Source organism: Panthera uncia (assembly GCF_023721935.1).
Source record: "Panthera uncia isolate 11264 chromosome A1 unlocalized genomic scaffold, Puncia_PCG_1.0 HiC_scaffold_17, whole genome shotgun sequence".
Classification (NCBI taxonomy): Eukaryota; Metazoa; Chordata; class Mammalia; order Carnivora; family Felidae; genus Panthera; species Panthera uncia.
The window spans coordinates 57,451,570-57,464,839 of record NW_026057577.1 but is presented as its reverse complement, the minus strand read 5'-3'; the positions used below and the strand labels follow the sequence as shown (position 1 = coordinate 57,464,839).

The window sequence follows — 13,270 nt, the reverse complement described above, 5'->3', positions numbered from 1 at the left end:
TTTTAGGTAGAGATAGGTAGATTATAAGAAATAGAAATTAAGGATGTAAGGGAGTTTTTCACTTTTAATCAACATTATAACCTTTCATATATACTTTGAAAACCTTATGACAGTAAATTTCCATTTTCTCCTTCCTACCTTTTCCTAAGTTATCATACATTTTACTTCTAAATAATGCTAAAATCGCCGAAAAATATATGGTTATTATTTTTGCTTTTTAAAAGTCATTTTTCTTTGAAATATAGTTAACATGCCATAAACTTTTAAAGTGGGCCATTCAGTGATTTACCAAATTGTACAACCATCACTGCCGTTTCCTTCTTCTGTATTTTTATCACCTCAAAAAGTAATCCTGCTTTCATCTGCAGTCACTCCTTGTGCCCCCAGCCCTAGGCAACTATGAATCTACTTTCTGTCTCTATGGATTTGCCTCTTTTGGGCATAAATGAAGTTGTACGGGGCGTGACTTTTGTATCTGGCTTCTTTCACTTAGCATAATGTTTTCGAAGTCCACCCATGTTGTAGTGTACATCAATACCTCATTTCTCTTTATTGCTGAATAATATTCCGTTGTATGGACATACTGAATTTTATGTATTCATTCACCAGTGACATTTCGGTTGTTTCCACTTTTTAGCTATCATGAATAGTACTAAACACTTTGTGCAAGTTTGTGTGTATACCTATGTATTCACTTCTCTCGTATGTACCTTGGAGTGATATTTCTGGTTACTGTGATATGGTTACTGTATGGTTTTTTGAGGACTTGCCAAACTCTTGCACAGCGCTGCATCATTTTACATTTCCATCGATACTGTATGTGAGTTATAATTTCTCCACATCCTCACCAATACTAATTTTTCTTTTTTGAAAAAAAATTACTGTCTCTTAGATTAGAGTTATCCTAAAGGGTATGAAGTGGAATCTCATTACTGCTTTTTGCAATTTGGATTCACATTTCTCTAATAAAAAACTGTTGATTGTCTCTTGGCCAGTTCTGCATCTTCTTTGAAAAAATGTCTGTTCAGATCTTTTTACCATTTTATAATTGGGTTTTCTTTCTGTTGTTTATTGTTAGAGTTCTTTATATATTCTGAATACTAGATTCTTATCTGTTGTCAAATTTGCAAATATTTTCTCCCATTCTGTGGATTATCTTTTCATTTTCTTGATTGTGTCCTTTGAAGCACAGACATTGTAAATTTTCATGAATTCGACTTCTATTTTTTCTTTGTTTCCTTATGCCTTGGGTGTCGTATCTAAGAAATGGATGCTTAATCCAAGGTCATGAAGATTTATATTTGTCTTTTTTCCTAACAGTTTGTAGATTTAACTTTTATATATAGGGCTGTGATCCATTTTGAGTCTCCATGCAATCACTGATCTGCTTTTGGTTACGAGTTTTGTCATTTTTAGCATTTCTTATAAATTAAACCGTACAGTATGATGTCTCTTGAGTTTTAGTCCTTATTTTTTAAATGTTTTATTTATTCATTCATTCATTCATTCATTCATTCATTCATATTTGAGAGAGAGAGAGAGGGAGGGAGGGGCAGAGGGAGAATCAGAATCTGAAGCAGGCTTCAGGCTCTCAGCTGTCAGCAAAGAACCTGGTGCAGGGCTTGAACCCGAACCTGGAGATCCTGACCTGAGCTGAAGTTGGATGCTTAATCGACTGAGCCACCCAGGTGCCCTGAATTTGACTCCTTTTACCTTCAAATCTGAGATTCATCTGTACTATTTCATGTATTCCCATTTTGTTCCTTTTTTGCTGTCATCTGATATTTTTACAATTTTCAAATTTACCTTTTGAAATACACCTGAATAAAATGCTGTATGTGGTCATGTATTTTAATTTTTAATTTTTCTTGTATTTTAATTTTCTTTAACTTTTTCTTTTCTAATTACCTAGGGATAGATAAGTTGCATTGTCTGGGAAATGTATATTTAATTTTTTTTTAAGTTTATTAATTTATTTTGAGAGGGAGAGAGTGCAAGAGCAAGGAGGGGAGCGGTACCCAGAGAGGGAGAGAGAGGATCTCAAGCAGGCCCTGTGTTGCTGGAACCCACGAACCGTGACATCATAACCTGAGCCAAAATCAAGAGCCAGATGTTCAACCAACTGAACCACCCAGGCGCCCCTGTATATTTAGTTTTTAGGAAATAGTGTCATAGAGTTTTCCCAAGTGGCTGTATCATTTGCATTCCCACCAGCAATTGTATGGGAGTTCCAGTTGGTTCACATCCCTTCCAACACTTGACCTTATTAGACTCTAACATTAGCCACTTTGGTAGCTGTATAATGGTATTTCATTGTGCATGTATTTGCATTTTCTTTCTTTTTTTTTTCCTTTAAATGTTCATTTATTTTTGAGAGGGGGGATGGGAGAGAGGGAAACAGAGGATCTAAAGCGGGTTCTTTGCTGACAATGCCCGATGTGGGTCTTGACCTCAACGGTGAGTTTATGACCTGATCTGAAGTCAGACACTTAACTGACTGAGCCACCCAGGAGCCCCTACATTTTCCTATATTTAGTGCCGTTGAACATCTTTTCATGATTTACTGGTTAGTCATATCTCTTCTAAAATGTCTGTTCATATCTTTTTTGTTTTATTATTAAAGTGTAAGAATTCTGGTTCTAGTCTTCTGTCAGATAGATGGTTATTTATTATTATTTATTTTCTCTTGGTCTGTGGCTTGCCTTTTTGTTTTCTTAATATCTTTTAAAAAACAAACATTTGATTTTGATAAAGTCCATTTTATCTTGTTTTTTTCTCAGTTGTACCTCATGGTTTTTGGTGACCTTTTTAAGAGATCTTTGTCTAACCTAATGTCAAAGATTTTTCCTGGTGTGTTCTAAAAGTTTAATAGTTGTAGCTATTATATTTAGGTCAATGATCCATGTTTGGATCCAGTGTCCATAGGTCTGTGATCCATAGGTTCGATGATTCACTGGGAGGACTCATAGGACTTAGGATATAGTCATACTCATAGCTATGATTTATTACAATGAAAGGTACATAATAAAATCAGGCCCTGAAAGAGGTGCTTGTGGTAAAGTCAAGAGAAAACCAGATGCAAGCTTCCAAGTATCTTTTCTCCAGTGATTTTCCCAGTGACAATCAATTCCTCCAGCATCAATTGTGACAAAAAGTGTGAGGTGTTGTCCACTAGGAGAGCTCATTAGTGATTCAGTGCCCAAGTCTTTTACTGGGGGGCTGTTCATGGAGGCATTAACTGCCTAGCATGTACCAAAATTCCAAACTCCCTTAAAAAAAAGCAAATGTTGAGCATAAACCATATGGTTTGTAAACCACCCATATCAGGGAATTGTGGGAATACCCCTAAAATTCAAGTTCCCAGATCCCAGTCAGTGCCAACTTTGAAAGCAGACTTTCTAAGGATAGCATTCTTTGGCCTGCTTTATTAACTTTTTCCTGCACAGCACATTTCAAATTAGACTTTGTGTGTGATGTGAGGTAAGTAAGGTTCAAGATTTATTTATTGATTTTTCTGGGTATTCATTTGTTCTGGTATCACTTTTTAAGAAGATTCTGTCTTTTCCCCCTTGAATTGCCTTGCTACTTCTGTGAAAAATTCTTGATCATATAAGTGCAAGTGTGTTTCTGGACTCTTTTCTTTTCCGTTGATCTATTTGCCATACCACACTGCCTTGTTCACTGGATAGTCACGTTGTAAGTCTTGAAGTCAGGTAGTGTAAGCACTCCAGCCTGGTTTTGTTTTTTTAACCTTTTTTTGGCTAGTCTGGGTCTTTTGTCTTTTTATGTAAGTGTTAAAATTAGCGTGTCAGTTTCCTCAAAAGCCTGTTAGGACTGATTTTGTTTGCATTGAATTTATAGATCAAATTTGGGGAAAATTGCTGTCTTTACCATATTAAGTCTTCCAGTCCACAAATGTGGTCTTCTATAATTTCCTTTTGCAGTATTTTATAGTTTTGGTATTCAAGTTTTGCATGTATTTTAAATTTGTTTTTTAGTAGTTTTGAAAGCTGTTTTATTTTTTTAAAGTTCATTTATTTTGAGGGGCACCTGGGTGGCTCAGTTGGTTGAGTGTCCAACTCTTGATTTTGGCCCAGGTCATGATCTCGTGGTTTGTGAGTTCCAGCCCCGCATCGGACTCTGTTGATGGTGCGGAGGCTGCTTGTGATTCTCTCTCTCTCCCCCCCACCACCTCTCTGCCCCTTTGGTGTGTGTGCCCTCTCTCTCTCTCAAAAGAAATAAACCTAAAAAATATATAAAATTTGTTTTTAAGTTTATTCATTTTGAGAGAGAGTGTGTGAGTGAGGGAGGAGTGGAGAGAGATGAAGGGGTGGGGGGAGAGAGAGAGAGAGAGAGAGAGAGAGAGAGAGAGAGAGAGAATTCTAAGCGGGCTCTACACTGTCAGTGCTGAGCCTGATACAGGGGGAGGGGGCCACTTGAACTCATGAACTGTGAGATCATGACCTGAGCCCAAATCAAGAGTTTGATGCTTAACCGACTGAGCCACCCAGGCACCCCTGAAGGCTATTTTAAACAACATTGTCTTTTTTATTTCATTTCCCAATTGGTTATTGCTAGCATAAAGAATTGATTTTTGTATATTGATCTTGTGTTGTGTCTTTGCTAAATTCACTTATTAGCTCTGATAGCTATTTTATAGATTTCTTAGGCTTTGTTACATAAAGGGTCATATCATGTACAAATGTAATTTTACTTTTCTGTTCTTTTTTCTTCTTGTCATATTACATTGAGTACACTGTACATTACAGTATTGAATAAAAGTGATGAGAATAGTTATCTTTGCCTTGTTTCTCATGTAGAAAGCACTGTGCCTTTTTATCTTTGAATATGATATTAGCTATAGGTTTTTTTTGCAGCTGTCTGTAATCATGTTGAGGAAGTTCTTTCTATCCATAGTTTGCTGAAAGTTTTTATAGCAAATGAGTTTTGAATTTTTCCAAGTGCTTTTTCTGTAACTTTTGACATTATATGATTTTTCTCTATTCTCTTGATAGTGGTAAATGACTAGGATTGATTTTTCACTAGTTAAACCTTTTTATTCCTGGGGTAGGTCCCTCATGGTCGTCTTATGTTAAATCTTTATATTGTTAGAATTGGTTTGCCATCTTTTTATTAAGGAGTTTTGCGTCTATATGTTACTGCGTCTATATGTATTTTACTTGCAGTGGCTTTTGTTTTGATATCAGGGTAATCAGGTTAATACTGGCTTTGTAAAATGAGTTGGGATGTATTTCTCCTTTGCTGTCTCAAAGAGTATGTGTAGAATTATTTTATCCTAATACGGTATTATTTTATCCTTAGTGTGAAGTCAAGTGTGCTTGGAGTTTATTTTATAGGAAGGTTTTAAATTATGAGTTCAAATTGTTTATTTGGTATAAACCACTGTGGGAAATAGTTAAAACTCGGCAGACTTGGGTTGCTCAAACCCCGTACATTCCCCCAAAAGATACATTTTCATGACTGCTCGTTGTCTGGCTTGGTCAAACTGAGCAGTTGGACTGTTCTGATAAAAGTGTTTTATCACTTTTTGGTAAACACCTGCTTTTTCTTTTCCTGTTCTGGAGCTTTAGTTACTGATCTCCTACGTAGTGATGACAATATGTGTAGTTGTACAGGATCTACATGACTGATCCCTAATAAATACTTTGGATAGTCTTTGTCAAGTTTCCCTGGTTGGTGGCATTTTGTACATGTTGTCATACATTGTTGCTGAAGGAATTAAGCAGGTCTTATGTGACTCCACTGTTAGGATTCTTGGAAGCTAGTGCCTGGTGTCCTCTGGACTTCACCCCATGTACCTTTTCCTTCTGCTGATCTTACTATGTATTCCTTTGCTGTAATGAATCATAACCCTGAGTATGACAACTTCTCTGAGTGCTATAAACCCTTCTAGCCAGTCATCCAACCTGAAGATGGTCTTGGTGGATCGCCAACACAGGGCTATTTAGCTTTTCTCTTTCTTCTTGGATCTCTGTTAGTAATTTGTCAGTCAAGAAATTTATCCATTTCATCCGGGTTGTCAGTTTAGTAACATGAAATTGTTAAAAATATTCCCTTAGTATTTTTTTAATGTCTGTACCTTCTGCGGTGGTATTTATTCTTCCTGATAATTGGTGGTTTTTGTCTTCTCTTTTTCTTGATCAAATTAGAGGCTTATCAATTGTATTGACCTTTTGAAAAACAGCTTTTAGTTTTATCCATTTACTTTTTTCTGTTTTGTATGTCATTGATTTTTTTAAATGATTATTGACTTTTGTATTTATCTTTTATACTTCAGATTTATACATAATTTGGGGTTCCTTTTTAATATTAAAAATTAATTTACCGACAATTATTTTGTCAGTCTTTGAACATGAACATGGTTTTGTTTTTCTTGAAGTGGGAAAAAACACAAAAACTGAAATATATGAATGTCCTTTACCTGTATAAAATTCACCTAAGAAAGCTGACTTTTTTCCTCTTGAAAACAAAAATAAACAGGACAGTTCTAACAGTATTGAGCTGCTCGAACATCTAGAGAATGTCAAAATAGCTAATTATTTTTAACATGCTTCCTTTTAAAAACGAAGGGGATAAATCTCTATGTTACTTAGTGGTCATTTAGAAAATGGAAGCATTATTTACATGTAAAAAAAAGTCTAAATGGTTTTATTATTTTGAAATTGGGACCTGAATTTGCAAAAGACATAGTTAAGGTGGGGTTCTTTTTTTAATATCTTGAGTTGGAAACGCAGATCAAAACTTTTGGTTAATATAAAATACTATGTATTTTCTTCTAAACATTGTTTCATTTGCATTTTTCAAATTAAATTTTATAGATTTTCATTGTTGTTTAGTTACAAATATTTTTACTTTATGATTTCTTTATTGACTCACGGATTATTTAGAAGTATGTTGTTTAATTTCCTCATTTTGGGGATGGAAGGGTTATCTGAATGATCTTACTATTAATTGCTTTGTAACATTCTTCCATTTTAGTCCTAAAGCATATTTAGTTTTATTTCATTCTTAAAATTTATGAGAACTTGTTTATAGATCATCATAATTTATTTTGGTGTGCATACCATGTACAGTTGGTGTAGAGAATGTGTATTCTGCTATTGTTGGATAATGTGTGTTGTTAGTGTTTAGATTTTTAAAATTATTTTTACTGACCTGTTGTCTAGTGTTCCACTGATTGCTGGGAGGGGGCTTTTAAATCTCCCAGTCATGATTCTGAAATTGTTCATTTCTCCCTTTAATTTAGTCATTTTCTTGCATAAATTTTAAAGCACTCCCATCACGCCTCACTCTGCGTGTCTTCGTAATGACTTGACCCTTTTACCCTAAAATAGGTCCTTCTTTATCCCTGGTGACACTTTTTGTCTTAAAGTCTATTTGATTTGTTATTCATGTTGCCACTCCAGCCTTCTCATCCTTTGTCCAGTATATGTTTTTTCCAACTATGTGCTTTTAGCCTGTCTCTGTCTTTGAATGTCCTGTGCATCTCTTATTGCCAGAACATAGTTCCATCTTTTCCCCATCCATTTTGTCAAACTGTGCCTTTGAATTGGATTGTTTATTATTTTAACACTTGATGTAATTATTGGTATGTTTGGATTTGAGTGTACTATTATACTATTTATTTTCTATTTGTCTTTTTTGTTTTTTTTCCTTTCTTCCCTTTGGTTTGGAGGAAATCCCATTTAAAATTTTCTTGTTTTTATTTTTAACCTGTTTACCTTTGCACTTTTTTTCAAATTGTTGACTGTATTTATTTTTATTTTTGAAAGTTTATTTATTTATTTTAAGAGACAGAGTGAGAGAGAGAGAGCTTGTGAGGGGCAAAGAGAGAGGAGGGGAGAGGATCCCAAGCAGGGCTCTGCACCTTCAGCCAAGAACCGTGAGATCCTGACCTGAGCCGAAATCAAGAGTTGTACACTTAACCGATTGAGCCACCCAGGCGACTCTACTGTATTCATTTGTAGCTTTTTGCAGTCAGTCTTATTTAATACTGTATCTCTTCACTTAAAATATAGAAATCTTGCAACCGTATACATCCATATTCCTTCTGTCCTTTGTTTAGCTTTATTTGTGTCAGATTAAAAACGTCGCAAGACAGTGCAATTTTTGCTTTAAATTTTCATGATTTATAAAGAAATTAAGAGAAGAAAACAGAAAAAAGTGTCACTTATTTCCAGCGTTCTCTTTGTATTGTAAAGATCCACATTTCTATCAGTATCATTATCTTCCTGCCTTAAAATCTTGCATTGGCTTTTGCTGTGGTGCAGATCTGCTGCTGCTGAAATCTCTTTTCTGAAAGTGTTTCCATTTTACCTCTGTTCCTAAAGGATCCTTGCACTGGTCATAGAATTCTGGGTTATATGGGTTGTTGTTGTTGTTGTTGTTGTTGTTTTTCTTTTTAGCACTCTAAAGATGCTTTAAAGATCCTCTGATTCGTTATGCAGTATCCCTGTTAACTGGGTAATTGATACCACTTATGTAATTTGTCATTTTTCTCATGATGCTTTCATGTTTTGCTTTTCATCTTTAACTCTGAGTTGTCTTGGTTTGAGCTTCTTTGTGTTCATTTGGCCTGGTGTTTATTGTATGTCTTATATCTGTGAATTACTGCCTTTGATCAAAATTAGGGAAATTTTGGTGATTACTTCTCTTCTTTTTTAGTTTCAGTGTACAATATAATAATTCAACACTTGCATGCATTACCGTGTGGTCACCATGACCAATGCATTCCTCAATCCCCATCACCTATTTAATCCATTCCCCCAACCACTTCCTCTGTGGTAACCACCAGTTCTCTATAATTAAGAGTCTGTGTCTTGTCTCTCTCTGTCTCTTATCTTTTGTTTTGTTTCTTAAATTCCCTATATGAGTGAAATCATAGAATATTTGTCTTTCTCTGACTGATTTATTTCACTTAGCATTATACTCTGTAGCTCCTCCCATGTCACTGCAAATGGCAAGATTTCATTCTTTTTTTTTTTAAAGAGTTCTGAATTTTGTTTCTGACTTGTTTTTCTTTTTAATTTTTTTAAATGTTTATTTGAGAGAGACAGAGTGTGAGCAGGGGAGGGGAGGCAGAGAGAGAGAGAGAGAGAGAGAGAGAGAGAGAGAATCTGAAGAGGCTCCAGGCTCTGAGCTGTCAGTACAGAGCTGGACACGGGGCTTGAACTCACAAGCCGTGAGATCGTGACATGAGCCGAAGTCGGACGTTCAACCAACTGAGCCACCCAGGTGCCCCAAGATTTCATTCTTTTTGTTGGCTAATCCACTGTGTGTGTGTGTGTGTGTGTACGCGTACCACGTCTTCTTTCTTCATTTGTCAATTGATGGACACTAGGGCTGCTTCCATATCTTGACTATTGTAAGTAATGCTGCTATAAACATAAGAGTGGCCATTATTTCTTCATGTAATATTTTGCTCCATTCTCTTCTCTTTCTTGTATTGTTGTAAACAACAACATGTACATTGTTTGAAGTGCGTGAAGCTTTGTTGGTTTTCTTATATCTCTTTGTGTGCTTCCCACTGGATTTTTATTCACCTTTTTTCAGGTTCACTTACTCATTCTTCTGGCATCTCCATTTGATTGTTGAGTACATTCAGTGAACATTTTTTCATTTTAGAATTTCACCTTGGTTCTTTCTTTTTCTTTGCTGAGATATGCTTTATTCTTCTCTAATTGAGAGCACATTTTCTTTTACTTCATTAAGAATATGTGTAATAGCAGGCTCTAAAATTGTCTGCTAGTTCCAATACCTTGTTTATCTCAAACTTACTTTTGGTTGATTTTCTTGTGTGTGTGTGTGTGTGTGTGTGCGTGCATGTGTGTGTGTGTGTGTGTGTGTGTGTGTATGTATACATATATATTTTTATATATGCGTGTATGTATGTATTCCATTTCTTGAGTTTCTCTTACATTGGGCAATTTTGAGTTCTGTTCTTGCCATTACATTATCATGGAGATTCTGTATTCTTTTATTTTTACATCACAGGTGGTATTTTGAAGGTGCTTACCTTGACAAGTTCGAATTGTAAATTCTATTTCTTAAGCAGCAGCTTCAGTCAGTCTCATGTCATATTTTTTGTCTTCTGCTGAACTACTTTGAGTCTATTCTCTGCTTGCATGGTTCAGGAGTTAGTCAGAGATGTGGGTAGAGACTATTTGAGGAGCCCACCTCCAGCCCTTTCCCTTCTGGGATTCCCCTACTTTCTTCAGTGGCCATGATTTTTGTAGGTTCAATATTTTGGCACCTTTGGCCAGAGACCGTGGTTTGTCCATCAGTGCCTCCACTTGCACTTCATCCAGTATTCGCTTGGCCTCATCAGAAAGCCAAGGGAATGGGGAATTTACTCTCTCTCTTGTCACCTTTGAGTATATACTCCTAACCACACTCTGCTGCTGTTTCACCACCAGGGGCCACAGTGCTTTTGTAATATGTCCTTTTTTTTTTTTTTTTTTAAAGTTTTCTGTGGGAGATTATTCTGGTACAATTTTATTCCAAAATTACCAGTTTACTTATCTATTAAAGAGTTTTAAAAATGAGCTGTCTCAAAGGAGATCCTATGAAGCCAAGAGGCAAAATGTCATCCTACGTATTCTTTGTGCAAAGTTACCGAGAGGAGTGCAAGAAACAGCACCCAGTTGCTGCAGGCAGCTTCTCAGAGTTTTCCAAGAAGTGCTCAGAGAGATGGTAGGCCACGTCTGCTAAAGAGAAAGGAAAGTTTGAAGACATGGCAAAGGCAGAAACGTCCCGTTATGGAAGAGAAATGAAAACTGATATCCCTCCTAAAAGAAGTTCAAGGATGCCGGTGCACCCAAGAGGCCTCCTTCGGCCTTTTTCTTGTTTTGTTCTGATAATCGCCCAGAAATCAAAGGAGAACATTGCAAACATCCCAGCCTGTCCATTGGTGATGTTGCAGGGAAACTGGGAGAGATGTGGACTAACACTGCTGCAGATGACAAGAAGGCTGCTAATAAGCTGATGAAAAAATATGAAAAGGATATTGCTGCACACTGAGTTAAAGGAAAGCCTGAGAAAGCAAAAACAAGAGTCGTCAAGGCTAAGAAAAACAAGGAAGAGAAGGAAGATGAGGAAGATGAAGAGGATGAGGAAGAGGAGGGAGATGAAGAAGATGGTGAAGATGAATATGTTGGTTCTAGCGCAGTTTTTTTTTTTTTTTTTTTTTTGTCTGTAAAGCATTTAAACCCCTTTATACAACTCACTCCTTTTAAAGAAAAAAACTGAAATGTAAGGCTGTGTAAGATTTGCTTTTAAACTGTACAGTGTCGGGGCGCCTGGGTGGCTCAGTCAGTTAAGCGTCCGACTTCAGCTCAGGTCACGATCTCGCGGTCCGCTAGTTCGAGCCCCGCGTCGGGCTCTGGGCTGATGGCTCAGAGCCTGGAGCCTGCTTCCGATTCTGTGTCTCCCTCACTCTCTGCCCCTCCCCCGTTCATGCTCTGTCTCTCTCTGTCTCAAAAATAAACAAACGTTAAAAAAAAAAATTAAAAAAAAAAAACTGTACAGTGTCGTTTTTTGTATAGTGAACACACTACCGAATGTGTCTTTAGATAGTCCTGTCCTGGTGGTGTTTTCAGTAGCCACCAGCCTTATATGGTACAGTATAGGGGTTGTAAATTGGTGTGGACATTTAAAGCAGGCCCTTGTTAGTGCACAGCATAAATTAATTTTATACGGGGATAGTTGTTTTTCATCTTCATTTGTCTGTGATGCAGCTTATACGAAATAATTGTTTTGTTAACTGAATACCACCCTGTAATTGCAAAAAAAAAAAAGTTGCAGCTATTTTGTTGACATTCTGAATGCTCCTAAGTAAATACAAATTTTTTTAATTAAAAATAAAAAATAAAAATGAGCTGCCTCTCCTCCCCCAAAGTCTTTCATGTGTTCTCTCATATTTACCATTTATGGCCCTCTTCATTACTTTGTATAGGCCCAAATATCCTATTTGGTATTGTTTTCCTTATGACTAGAGGACTTTCTTTAACATCTCTTTTGTTTTGCTGGTAATGAATTCTTTCCGCTTTTGTTTTAAAAAGTCTTTATTTTGCTTACAATTTGAAAATATTTTTGCCTAGCAAAATTTACAGTTCTAGGTTTACAGTCTTTTTTGTTCAGTATTTAAAAAGTATTTCAGGGTGCTTGGGTGGCTCAGTCAGTTATGGTGTCCGACTTTAGCTCAGTTCATGATCTCACGGTTTGTGGTTCGAGCCCTGCATCAGGCTCTGTGCTGACAGCTCGGAGCCTGGAGCCTGCTTTGGATTCTCTCTCTCTCTGACTCTCTCTCTGTCTCTGTCTCTGTCTCTCTCTCTCTCTCTCTCTCTGTTTCTCTCTATGTTACTCCCCTGTTTGCTCTCTGTCTCTCTCAAAAATAAATAAACATTAAAAAAATATTTCATTGTTTTCTGTCCTGCAAGTTTACTGTCATTGTTAATCTCTGTTTCATTGTGTACAATGTGTCTTTCTTATCTCTTCTTGGTTTTGAGATTTTCTCTCTAGCACTGGTTTTCAGTTTTATTGTGATATGCCTTGACGTATTTTTTTTCATGTTTATTCTGCTTCAGGTTTGTTGAGCATCGTATATTTGTGGGCTTATAGTTTTCTTAAAATTTCAGCCATTAGTTTATCACAAATATATTTTCTCTCTTCTCTCTCCTTTTGGCATTTCTGGTACACATACAGACTAATTGATGTTGTCCTACTGGTCACTGATAATATCGTCAGTTTTTTCCCAGTCTTTTCTCTCTGTGCTTCATTTTGATAGTTTTTATTGCTGTATACTTAACTGACCTTACCTTTTGTTGTGTCTAACTTGTTCATCTCTTCCAGTGTATTTATCAAATCAGCTGTCACATTTTTCATCTCTAGATGTTTCATTGGATCACTGTTATATCTTGTGATTCTCTCCTCAACATAGGCATATTTTTGTCTGTCTTCTTGGGCATATGGAGCATATTTATAATAGTTACTGTAAAGCCCTTCTCCTTTTTTTTTTTTTTTTTTAAGATTTTACTTTTAAGTAAACTCTCCACCCAATATGGGGCTCAAGGTTATGATCCCAAGATCAAGAGTCACATGCTCTACTGACTGAGCCAGCCAGGCACCTCTCTGCTACTTCTATCCTTTCTATCACTTGAGTCTTTTTCTTTCTTTCTTTTTCTTTTTTTTTTTAACGTTTATTTATTTTTGAGACAGAGAGAGACAGAGCATGAACGGGGGAGGGTCAGCG

At 36.3% G+C, this 13,270-nt stretch overlaps 1 protein-coding gene and 1 pseudogene across 8 annotated transcripts in view; both read left to right on the top strand.

Moving 5' to 3' along the window:
* AP3B1 (adaptor related protein complex 3 subunit beta 1) overlaps nt 1-13,270 on the top strand; it is a 261,951-nt gene that overhangs the window by 49,234 nt on the left and 199,447 nt on the right. The gene's annotated exons all lie outside the window — the stretch shown is intronic.
* Nucleotides 9,878-12,429, top strand: LOC125935775 (high mobility group protein B1-like; annotated as a pseudogene).